This window comes from Muntiacus reevesi, chromosome 15 (genome assembly GCF_963930625.1).
Source record: "Muntiacus reevesi chromosome 15, mMunRee1.1, whole genome shotgun sequence".
NCBI lineage: Eukaryota > Metazoa > Chordata > Mammalia > Artiodactyla > Cervidae > Muntiacus > Muntiacus reevesi.
In genome coordinates this window covers 52,308,138-52,320,698 of record NC_089263.1, presented here as the reverse complement: position 1 = coordinate 52,320,698, position 12,561 = coordinate 52,308,138, and the positions used below count along the sequence as shown (strand labels likewise).

The 12,561-nt window shown below is 40.8% G+C and overlaps 1 protein-coding gene and 1 non-coding gene across 4 annotated transcripts in view; one reads left to right on the top strand and one right to left on the bottom strand.

Annotated features, from left to right (window-relative positions):
• Positions 1-12,561, top strand: part of FRMD5 (FERM domain containing 5) — a 317,309-nt gene that overhangs the window by 215,557 nt on the left and 89,191 nt on the right. The window lies entirely within an intron of this gene.
• Positions 2,137-2,208, bottom strand: TRNAY-GUA (transfer RNA tyrosine (anticodon GUA)). The gene has a single exon. It is a non-coding gene; the product is annotated as a tRNA-Tyr (tRNA).

Here is a 12,561-nt window from a genome sequence, read left to right as displayed (position 1 = left end):
GTGTGTCTGCACATATATGTGTGTGTGCTCAGTCACTCAGTTGTATCTGACTACTTGTAACCCCATGGACTATAGCATACCAGGCTCCTCTGTCCATGGATTTCCCAGGGAAGAATACTGGAGTGGGTTGCCACTTCCTTCTCTAGGGATCTTTCCACCCCAGGGATCAAACTCACATCTCCTGCGTTGACAGATGGATTCTTTACCACGAACCCCCTCTGGGAAGCCCCCTTCATAATAGCACACTCTTTTAAAAATATTCCCAGGCCCTACTGAGAAGTTGTAAAAAAGATTCCACTACTTATTTAAGTTACAGCTCACCCTGAAGACAGACCAAAATATACAGAAACATCTATTTTGATTATATGTAGATGCATCCAATCCTGGGATGATAGGGAAACATCTTAAAAAGCTAGAAGTTTTGGAAAAGAAACCTAGGGAAATTTAATTTGCAATTGAATGCTCAGTTTTATCTTTCCCAGTAAAGGTTAGCTTCAATTAATAAATATTTTTAACATGAAGTCATATACCCTCATAAACAAAGAAACGTTACCTTCTGTTCTTTGGGAATCATACCAGCAGTTGATTCTAGGTAATAGTTTTCTTTTTATTTTCTGTTTTCTTTCAAAGCTTTTCAGTATAATTTGTGAGTAGTCAAAGTGTTCTTTGGGGTTTCCCTGGTGGCTCAGTGGTAAACACTCCGCCTGCAAGTGCAGGAGACATGGGTTTGCTCCCTGGTCCAGGAAGATCCCTTGGAGAAGGAAACAGCTACCCAGTCCATATTATTGCCTCAGAAATCCCATGCAGCCTGGCGTGCTACAGTCCATGGGGTCACAAAAGAGTGGGACATGACTTCATGACTCAACAACAACCATAAAGTGTTCTTTGAGCTCCTAGTTGGGTTCTTTAAGCCCCATTTCTTTCCCAGTGAAGTATGAAACTAAGTTCTCTAAACAGAAAGCAAGGTATATAGAATATACTTTGAGAGAGAGAGAGTCTATACTGTATATAGAACCAGGTATCTTCACCCCGTTCTGTGAATGCTATCTAGTTCTCAGCAGTCCTGCCATCTCTATGCTCTATTTAGACACCTGAAGTTTTCTGTGTCTTTCTAGTCCCTGACTTTGCAGAAGCAGAGATCAATCCAGTTTCAGTTTGGTATTTTTAGCTGGTCACTAGTTCAAGTGTTACAAAACAGTATTGTCAAAGACTTTCTTCATAAGATTTAATGAGGACCAGAAACAACGTGTTCATCCTAAGTTACTTCAGTCGTGTGCCACTCTTTGCAACTCTGTGGACTGTAGCCCACAACGCTCCTCTGTCCATGGGATTTTCTGGAGTGGGTTGCCATGCACTCCTCCTCTAGGGAATCTTCCTGGCCCAGGGACTGAACCCGCATCTCTTACATCTCCTCCATTGGTAGGCAGGTTCTTTACCACCAGCACCACCTGGGAAGCCTGGGATTTTCCTGGAAGCAATGTCTTTCCAGAGAAATTTTAAAGTAAGATACCTTTAAAGGTCTTCCAGGTCTTCTTTCAAATTTTCTCCAAAGATAAATGATCATGGAGGGAAAAAAAAAAGATTAAAGTCTGTAGTGTCCTGGCTTTATCCTACATGAAAGCATTTAATTTTACTATAAGTAAGACCTTTTCTTCACTACTTTAAAATTCTTGTGATCCATGCTTTCTTTAATACAGTAGATTATGTGGCATTTTATAAAGTTCTCTGACATGCTTATCAGATAATTTTTCTGCTACTGTGAGATATTTTTCTGTTTCTTCTCCAGAATACAAGATGATTCTAAGAGCTCACCCAATCTTACTGTTCATGTAGAATATAGATATTTATTAAGACATTGTATAAGTTTTAGAATGAAAATGTACTTTCCCCCTTCTCAATAGAAATATCCTTAGGCAAACTCTATCTCAATAAATGGACCTCCCATCTCCCCATCTCCACTCATGATCCTTCCATCACCAAGTCCTATCCATTTTAGTTTCTAAGTGCGAGTGAAGTCACTCAGTCGTGTCAGACTCTTTGAGACCCCATGGACTGCAACCTACAGGCTCCTCAGTCCATGGAATTTTCCAGGCAAGAGTACTGGAGTGGGTTGCCATTTCCTTCTCCAGGGGAATCTTCCCAACCCAGGGATTGAACCTGGGTCTCCCACATTACAGGCCGACGCTTTACCATCTGAGCCACCAGGGAAGCCCTCTTTTAGTTTCTAAAGAACTGTCAAATCTGTCTACTTCTCATCTTTTGCCAGAGCCATTGACTAGATGGATGGCATGCTTGCTTAGTCGTGTCTGACTCTTTGTGACCCCATAGACTGTCCTCCACCAGGCTCCTCTGTCCATGGAATTTTCCAAGCAAGAATACCATAATGGGTTGCCATTTCCTACTCCATGGGATCTTCCCGACCCAGGAATTGAACCTAAGTCTCTTGCATCTCCTGCTTTGGCAGGCCGATCCTTTACCACTGCATCACCTGAAAGAGCCGCCTAACTAGACTCCATAATTTTGTTCCTTTGTGATAACTCATAGTCTGATCCTGTCAACTCCTTTGCTTAAAAACTCTTCAGTGGCTTTCTTTTGCTCTTAGGGTAGTAACCCAGATCCTTAAAATTGTCTCCAAGGCTCTGTAGCACCTGACCTCTATCTCTTCTTCCACATCTGCCCCACTCAGGGCTCAACCATCCTGCTCTTCCATCTCCTTGAATGTTCCTCATTGCTTTTCTATTCAAGGTCTTTGCACATCTGTTCTTTGTGCCTGGAGGACTCTGCTCACCATTCTCCTTTCACTGGGGTATCGTCCATACGTCCTTCACATTAAAGCTTTTCCTCAAAGACTTCCCTAACCCCCAGACCAAGTCAGATCTCCCTCATTATTCCTCTTCTGTTGTCCCTGTAGTTTTCCAGTGTGAAACTTTCGTAGTAGATTTGAGGATCTGTAGACCTGTGCATTATTACTGTAATAATAGTTACACCAGGGGTTACACCATTTTGCTTATTATTCTGTTTGCAGCCACAAGCACAGTACCTGTCAGGGTAGGTGCTAAATCAATGTTTTTTAATAAATAAATGCCTTTTACATATAGTATACATATAATGAATACATGAAATGAGTACCCACGGTGTCTGGCCAGGGTCAGCTCCAGTCTTAACTTTAATGAACCCTTTCATTCATTGAAAGTGAAGGTGTTAGTCACTCAGTCGTGTCCTACTCTCTTTGACCCCATGGACTGACTGTAGGCCACCAGGCTTCTCGGCCCGTGGGATTCCCCAGGCAAAAATACTGGAGTGGGTTGCATTTCCTTCTCGAGGGGATCTTCCCAACCCAGGGATCAAACCCAGGTCTCCTACACTGCAGGCAGATTCTTTACTGTCTGAGCTGCAAGGGAAACCCCTTTCCTTCATTAAAATAGCATATATCTTCAACTTCCTGAGGTGCCCCCAACTGAGAACCAATCTTATTTTTTAAAATTAATTTACTTGGCTGCACTGGGTCTTAGTTGCAGCAGGCAGGATCTTTAATTGTGGCATACGAACTCAGTCGCAGCCTGTGGGATCTAGTTGCCTGACCAGGGATCAAACCTGGGTCCCTGCATTGGAAGCACGGAGTCTTAACCACTGGACAATCAGGGAAGTCCCTGGAACCAATCTTAAGATGAAGAAGACTGATTTCTGATACATGGTTTGGGTGTTTATATATATGTTCACATGATTACTTTGTTTCACATGTAAGAGGGGAAAAAGTCAAAAGACTAGAGAGGTGTCAAAGTGGAATACCCTAAGTCAGGGTGCATTAAGAGAGAGCCAGGGAAGGTTCTTTTTTAAAAAAATAATTTTGTTGATTTGTTTATAGCTGTGCTGGGTTTCATTGCGGAATGGGCTTTTCTCTAGTTGCAGCAAGCGGGGCTACTCTCTAGTTGCAGTGCACAGGCTTCTCGTTGCAGTGGCTTCTCTTGTTGCAAAGTGCTCTAGGACACTCAGTAGTTACGGCCCATGGGCTTCAGTAGTTACAACTCCCAGGCTCTGGAGCACAGGCTCAACAGCTGTGGCACATGGGCTTAGTTGCCCCACGGCTTGGGGGATCTTCCCGAATCAGGGATGGAATACATGTCTCCTGAATGGGCAGGCAGACTCTCTACCACTGAGCCACCAGGAGGCTGCCAGGGCAGGTTCTAATTGAGTGCTTTTTGACTCTGATTTTAAGGAACCAAAACAACTTCAGTGGTAACAGAAAAGACATAAGGATGTGAATAGGGAAATGGTAAAGACTTATGAGGGATATTGTGGTAAACATAATAGGTTATTTTCACTTAAAGTAACTCTTCCTAAAGAGGGCACATTTGCTTTTCTAATGCCAATAATCTAAAGATTGAATCTCTTAAGCCCAACCAGTACTGTCCATTTTCTGAAGGACTTCTGCACAAGTGGAAGGCAGAACTTTCTGTTACAAAAGCTGAGACCATTGAGTCCTACTTACACTTAAGTAGTTCAGTTCACTTCAGTCGCTCAGTCATGTCCAACTCTTTGAGACCCCATGGACTGCAGCACACCAGGCCTCCATGTCCATCACCAACTCCCAGAGTTTACTCAAATTCATGTTCCTTGAGTCAGTGATGCCATCCAACCATCTCATCCTCTGTCATCCCCTTCTCCTTCTGCCTTTAATCTTTCCCAGCAACAGGGTCTTTTCAAATGAGTCAATTCTTAGCATCAGGTGGCCCAAGTATTGGAGTTTTAGCTTCAGCATCAGCCCTTCCAATGAATATTCAGCACTGATTTCCTTTAGGATGGACTGGTTGCATCTCCTTGCCAGTCCAAAGGACTCTTAGGAGTCTTCTCCAACATCACAGTTCAAAAGCATCAATTCTTCCGTGCTCAGCTTGCTTTATAGTCCAACTCTCACATCCATACATGACTACTGGAAAAACCATAGCTTTGACTAGATGGACCTTTGTTGGCAAAGTAATGTCTCTGCTTTTTAATATGCTGTCTAGGTTGGTCATAGTTTTTCTTCCAAGGAGCAAGTGTCTTTTAATTTCATGGCTTCCGTCACCATCTGCAGTGATTTGGGAACCCCCAAAAAATAAAGTCTGTCACTGTTTCCATTGTTTCCCCATTTATTTGCCATGAAGTGATGGGACCAGAGGCCATGATCGTAGTTTTCTGAATGTTGCATTTTAAGCCAACTTTTTCGCTCTTATCTTTCACTTTCATCAAGAGGCTTTTTAATTCTTGTTGGCTTTCTGCCATAAGGGTGGTGTCATCTGCATATCTAAGGTTATTGATATTTCTCCCGGCAATCTTGATTCCAGCTTGTGCTTCATTCAGCCTAGCATTTCTCATGATGTACTCTGCATATAAGTTAAATAAGCAGGGTGACAATATACAGCCTTGACATACTCCTTTTCTTATTTGGAACCAGTCTGTTGTTCCATGTCCATTTCTAACTGTTGCTTTTTGTCCTGCATACAGGTTTCTCAGGAGGCAGGTAAGGTGGTCTGGTATTCCCATCTCTTGGAGAATTTTCCACAGTTTGTTGTGCACAATCAAAGGCTTTGGTGTAGTCAATAGAGCAGAAATAGATGTTTTTCGGAAACTCTCTTGCTTTTTTGATGATCCAGAGGATGTTGGCAATTTGATCTCTGGTTCCTCTGCCTTTTCTAAATCTAGCTTGAACATCTGGAAGTTCACGGTTCACGTACTGTTGAAGCCTGGCTTGGAGAATTTTGAGCATTACTTTGCTAGCCTATGAGATGTAAAGGCATTACTTTGCTAGCATGTGTGATATAAAGACAATATAATGGTACATAAAATGAATAAACAATTATCTTGGGAAATCATGCTAATAATCAATGAATTTATAAACTAGTATTTCCAAGTGGCAACTGGAGGAATTCAAATGGAACATCTGAGAGTCTGAGCAGTGAATGGACTTTGAATTCATCCGTAAGCTGATATTTCCCAGTTCCTTTATCCTAAATACTCTATTCTCCAATTGGAGGTTGGTTTTGTTCTTCAGCCTTGCCCAATTGAGAATAATATAATTATAATTATAATATAATTTAGAATAAAGTTTTGGAATACAACTTGCCCAATTCTTGTGTTGTTGAATAAGAAATATTCTCCCTTATCTCAATATTTTATCATTCTGGTATATTTTCCAGACTTACTTAACATTTGTGAAGAACAGTGGGTAAATGTAAGCAGAGATCACTGCATAAATTCTTAATAAAACAGAAAATATACAAAATACTCAGAGTACCTCCACTAATGCCTCATGACAATCCGTTTGGACTTTGGGGACCAAGAGAACGAAGCCACCCAATAGTTTTGTGTATCACTGTCTAGGTTTCTTTCTGGTCAGTAATGTGGTGATGTTTGCAGATTTACTATCTCTCCCCCGACCACCGCCCCAACCCATGTGGAGTAAACTATTTTGAATCCGGAAGGAGGTTGACTCTTTTAAGCCATGGAAGGCTGTGTTTAATTCCCAGTTCCTTGACTCTAGTGTCTGTCCCTTCTCCTGGGAATAGAATCCAAGTCATTATGGGTCAGAATATGTCTGTAAAAGCCTAGGATTATAGAACAAACCCTAGGAGATAGTGAAGGACAGAGAAGCGTGGCGTGCTGCACTCCATGGGGTCACAAAGAGTCGGGCATGACTTAGCGACTGAACAACAGCAACAAGGGTTATAGAAGCTGCGTGAACAGCAACAAGGGTTATAGAAGCTGCGTGAACATGCCTTGGGAAATAGATTGAACCCTTTGTGGAAGCAATTTCTACAGTGTCAGAAATAGTGCATTGCCCTCGAAAGCACAGGCTTATTTATTGGCATTTAAGGGAACAGTACTTTCATATGCCTTTAAGCAAACTTCATATGTAAAAACTACACTTATTCAATAGTGAAGATTAAAGAACTTTTTGTTTTAAAGTTGGCAAATGTTTTATTTAAAAAATCAAATTTCCTGGTACAGTTTTTAAAACTCTTTTTATTATAAAATAAAACACAGACATGGAAAACCATGTGAACCAAATGTATGGCATAGTAAATTATTATAAGGTGAACACTACCACTTTAGACTGAATATTTGATCCTTCCCCAAATTCATAGATTGAAGCCCCCATCCCCTATATGATGGTATGTGGAGTCGGGGCCCTTGGGAGATAATCAGGCCATGAGGGGAGGGTCCTCATGAATGGGAGTAGGACCCTTATAAGAAGAGACACAGAGAAATGGCCTGACTCTGCCATGTAGGGACACTGAAAGAAGACAGCCATCTGTGAACCAGTAGGAGGGCTCTCGTCACTTCCCAGCCATCCTGGTACCCTGACCTTGGATTTCCCAGCCTTCAGAAGTGTGAGAAATAAAACGTTTGTTGTGTAGGCAAGAACTTTATTACAGCAGCCTGAGCTGGCTAAAACAACCATCCAGGTCACCCAGTCCATGTCCCCATCCATATGCCCTCACTCAGTCATAGTCCTTTCCTTTCCTGATAAGTAACTACTGCTCTGACTTCTGTAGAAATCACTTTTCCTTGCATTTTTATCATCTTATCACCCCAGTGTGCATTCCTAGACACTATACTTGAGTCGTTTCCATTTTTTGTTGTTGTTGTTTTTTAATTTTGTTTTTTTAATTTAAATTTATTTTTAATGGGAGGATAATTACTTTACAATGTTGTTTTCATTTCTGCCACACATCAACAAGAATTAGCCATAGGTATACTTTTGTCCCCTCACTCTTGAACCTCCCTCCCACCTCCCACCCCATCCCACCCCATCCGGTGTCACAGAGCACCGGATTTGAGCTCGCTACATCATAGCAGCAAATTTCCACTGGCTACCTAATATTACATATGGTAATGTGTATGTTTCCATGCTACTCTCTCAGTTCATCCCACTCTCTTCTTCCCTTACTGTGTCTACATGTCTGTTCTGTGTCTGTGTCTCCACTGCAGAGAGGTTCATCAGTACCATCTTTCTAGATTCCATGTATATGTGTTAATATATGATATTTGTTTTTCTCTTCCTGACTTCACCCTGTATAATAGGCTGTGGGTTCATCCACCTTGTTAGAACTGCGAATCGTGTCCATTTTTCTCAGTGCATTTTAAATTGTTCAGTTAATTTCTAATTAACTTACAATTCTTTCAGGGAAATGTTATATAAAAGAGGGCGCACCTTAAGTCCACTTATCTTTCCCATTATAGTAAAGGCATTTGTGAACTGAGACATGATGCCATTACTCTTGAAATTCATGGAAAATGGCCTCAGCCAATTTGCTTGCTTTGTTTGTATGGGCGTGTGAAGGGCACCCCCAATAGGTATGACTGACTGTCTCCAAAAAGGAAAAGAGAAGGAAAATCTAAAGAAGAAAATCTTAAGGGACAAAGAAACACATCTTCAGTTATTTATTAGTTAGTGTGGCAACATAAGGGTAAAAGGAGAGAGAAGGGAAAGGAGATGATGTCACATCCTACCACATCTCAATTTGCTTAGACTCTGAATTTTAGAAAGTGTAAATCTTAGAGAAGGAGTAAATGGTAGATGAAAGATAGGATTAGGAATCAGAATGTGGTCATTGCAAATATTCCCATAACCCAGCTCAAAGGCGGATTATCAGTATAAATTATAGAGAAGAAATAAATATCACCAAATGAGTAGTTTGGATAGGGTTAATTATAAAAAGGACAGTCCCTGAAACTTCAGTTGGAATCATATAAAATTTTAAAATGAAATTAGATAGATATAATAATAAATACTATCATTTTCCACAGCCTATGAAAGTGCAGGAACTTCCCCCATTTACACATAGGTTATATTCCAAAACTTTATTCTAAATTGGTTTATATTATAGAAGCCTATATTATTCCAGAGATGTAATATTGTAAATGGTCATGAGATTTTTAGGTTAGCCCACAAAATATCATTGAACTCATGGAATAACTAGTGAACTGTATTTTTTGTAATGAAAAACAGCAGAAATGCAAGTGGTTATAGGACAGTTTGTTTAAAAAAAAAAAAAAGAAAGAAACCCAGTATTAAATAATACAGTTTTTTAAAGTTTTGAATGTGGTGCTTAGTGAAAATCACATTATCAGAGGCTAATATGGGGGCTGATGGAAAGTTTTACAGGATTTTGAAGTAGGCTTTTGGACATTTTCAGAGGCTGTATACACGACTCACTAATTTTTTTATCATTTCTTCAAGTCATGTCACTTTCATGTTTACTGAAACCAGCATATAACTAGATCTTACTCTTATAGCTATAATTTGGATCATCTTTGTGTTTACAAGCTGAGTGAAGAATGAGAGGAGAAAGGAAAAGATGAAAATGTTTTGAGTTGGAAAAATTGTATGATAAGATAAATTGTGGGAATTGTGGACACATTTTTCTTTTCTTTATTAATCCTTTAGCAGTAAATATGTTTTACTTTTATAATGAAAACATTTAAAATTTCTTTTTAAAGAATGTGTAGAATGAGGAAAACACTGCCGAGATGGTATTAATTAAACTGGAGTTCAGGAGAGAGATGGGTCACCAACAGGGGCAGTTGAAGCTATAGAAGTAGATGGAAGGGAATTCCCTGGCAGTCCAGTGGTTAGGACTCTCTCCTCCCACTGCCACGGCCCAGATTCAGTGCGTGGTTGGGGAACTAAGATCCCACAAGCTGCAGAGTGGGACCAAAAAGAAAAGAAGTGGATGGGAAATCTCAGACTTCATAGAATAAGGAAAGAGATTAGAAGAAGAAACCATGAACAGCAGCAACCTTTAAGGGGTGAAAAAGAAAAAGAGTCTGAAATAGTAAACAGGAGACACACCAACCAGAATAGTACCCTAGAGGTCTACATGGAAGAATGCTTTAAGGAGGAAGTATTTGTCCATTATCCACAGAGACGAGGAGAGGCTGGGGGTGCTCACAGGTATGGCTAAAAGAAACAATATCATTCTTTCTACACTCCCAGGACACTCTCAGTTGATTGCTGGTAAGGAAAAGGCTCTCCCTGCTGACTGGCAGGCTTACGGGCACTGACAAGAATGACAGTTTCTGTTCATCAGCCTTATCATTACAGGCCCACAGCACTGTACAAACCAATCACAGATTTCATCTAGTAAAACTAATTGCGTATTTAATGTGGGGAGAATAATTTTCTCCCACCTACACAAGGCTGAAGTCATAATTAGCTTTCTCTCTCCAAAGGGGGTTTAGAAAGAGTGTGATGAACAAACAGTATATGAATCAGGAGGATGCAAGCTTAGAGCAACCTAGGAAAAATGTGTGGGTCTATTTCTGGGCTCTTTGTTCTGCTGTGTTTGTTTTTGTCAGAACCATGCTGTCCTGATTATTATAGTTTTATGATACATTTTGGATTCAGGTAGTATTAGTCCTCCAAATTTGTTCTTCTTATGCAAAATTGTTTTGCCTATTTTAGGTCCTTTGTATTGCCACATGAATTTTAGAATTGGTTTGTTATTCTTCAGAAAGACTGCTGAGATTTTGACAGCAGTCACACCAAATCTATGGATCTATCTGGAGAGAATTAATATCCTAACAATACTGAGTCTTAAAACCCAGGTACACATCCCTGCATTTGTTCAGGTCTTATTTAATTTCACTCAGTGATGTTTTGTTGGTTTTGGTGTAATTGTTAGAGTTTTTAATATTGCTAATCACTTGCATGTGAAATGTTATCTCGCTTAGGTTTTAGTGGAGGTCCCTGATCACTGCTGGGATCAAGCATCTTTTGAGTGATTATTGGCTCTTCAGGTTTCCTCTTCCCTGGATTGCTTTCATATTGACCCTATGTTGTATTTAGCAAGAATATCTCCATTTGGATATTTTTAGGGTCCCCCATTTTTCAACTATTTTTTTGTTTTTATTGATAGTTTAATTTTTTGTTGTTGTTGTTTAGCTCTCAATACTGGTATAGTAATTTAGGCTTAGGCGCAAATACCTCTTTACATCTTTCCGTTCCTTATTAATTTTATCCTCTTCTGCTTTCTGCCAGTTCCAGTCTTTCTCCTGTGTCCTGGATGTTCTAACTGAGATAACTTTTGAGAACTCTGATTTGAAAGCAAAGCAGGAGGTCACTTCACTTGTCAGCGTCCCTTGAGCGATGCCTAGTTTATCTCTTTGCTCAGCTAATCTGCTCATTCCTCGTGGTTCACTGCTCTGGACATTCTGTGAGTCTGTTCCAACTGAGCACATTAAAAGAGAGAGACAGTTGTGCGTCGCTGGGCAGAACTTGGGTAGCCTGGGGTTCTCACCTTTGAGGCAACAGGCACCTTGGCTGCTTGCTCAGCGACTCTGGGTGGTGATTGTCAGAGGCACAAGAGCCTCAGTCATTGTCCTGTGAACTTGCTTTGAGCAGCGGAAGGGATCTGCCCATACCAGTTAGTCAAGAAAAATTTGTTGATTGATTTTTTTTAATTTATTTTTTAATTGAAGGATAATTGCTTTACAGAATTGTAAATTGCTGCACATTGGTTGATTGATTTTGGTTTAAAAGTTTGGTTTCCGTAGGCTATAAAAGAGGCATCCTGTGATTTCTGAATCAGTGCTACCTGGGTCTGGTGGTGTCTTACAGAACATTCTTTACGTGAATTACAGCTTATAAATTGGTAAGTTTTGCTTTTCAATACTTCAGACATTTGTTGAGCACTTACTGTGTGCCGAGCAGCGTGTCAGGGACCTGCATTATCAGGATGAAGATAGGGTGGTCCTTCTAGCTTACAGATGCCAGAATGTAGGCAGAAATTAGCTAACTCCAGTGCTTTCTCAGAGAAAGAAAAGGGAAGGTAAAGGCAGGAGTAGCACCATTCTAAGACGCAAAAAGCAAGCAGTGTTTACTTATAGAAACTTGGTCAGGAAGAATAGCTCTAGGGAATTAGATGAATATCTGCAACATGTGGTTTCTGGACAACTAGACTGGAGACGAAAAAAACAGACATTGAAAGAAGCTGGCAGTCAGATTTCTGTGCTCCCAGACACTTGCTCACACTCTTCTCTTCTAGAAGATTTTCCATGACCCTTTCCATTTGGCCAGCTCCCACCCATCCTTAAGGACTCATCTTAGATTTTATTTCCTTTGGGAAGGCTTTCCTGCTTACTTCCCACCTCAGCTCGGGGACCCTCTTATGCGCTTTCATAGCGCCCTACCATATGCCCTGACTGTTCCGTTTACCACGCTCCATCACAGGTGCCTCTCTATTTGTGTGACTCCTCCCAGGAGACCACAGACACGCCTTGCTCACCATCATATTGATCAGTGCTGTGTCTAGCACTGTATAGGCCTGTGGCAGGCACTCATTAAGTAGCTGATGAAGACATGAATAAACAGCGAAGTATGTGGTAAGTAAATGAATAATGATGAACAGATGAAGGGTGGTGAGGGGGAGTGTTTAGCCCAAAGAAAGAAAAAGCCTAAAGATGAGGATAAGGCTGAGGGGACTGAAGCTGGAGGGACAAACACTGTGAGGGAGCATCAGTAACCGGAGGAGGGACTCGCTCTCTTTTTGCTTCTGATTGGGATCAGTCTCCGTGTCC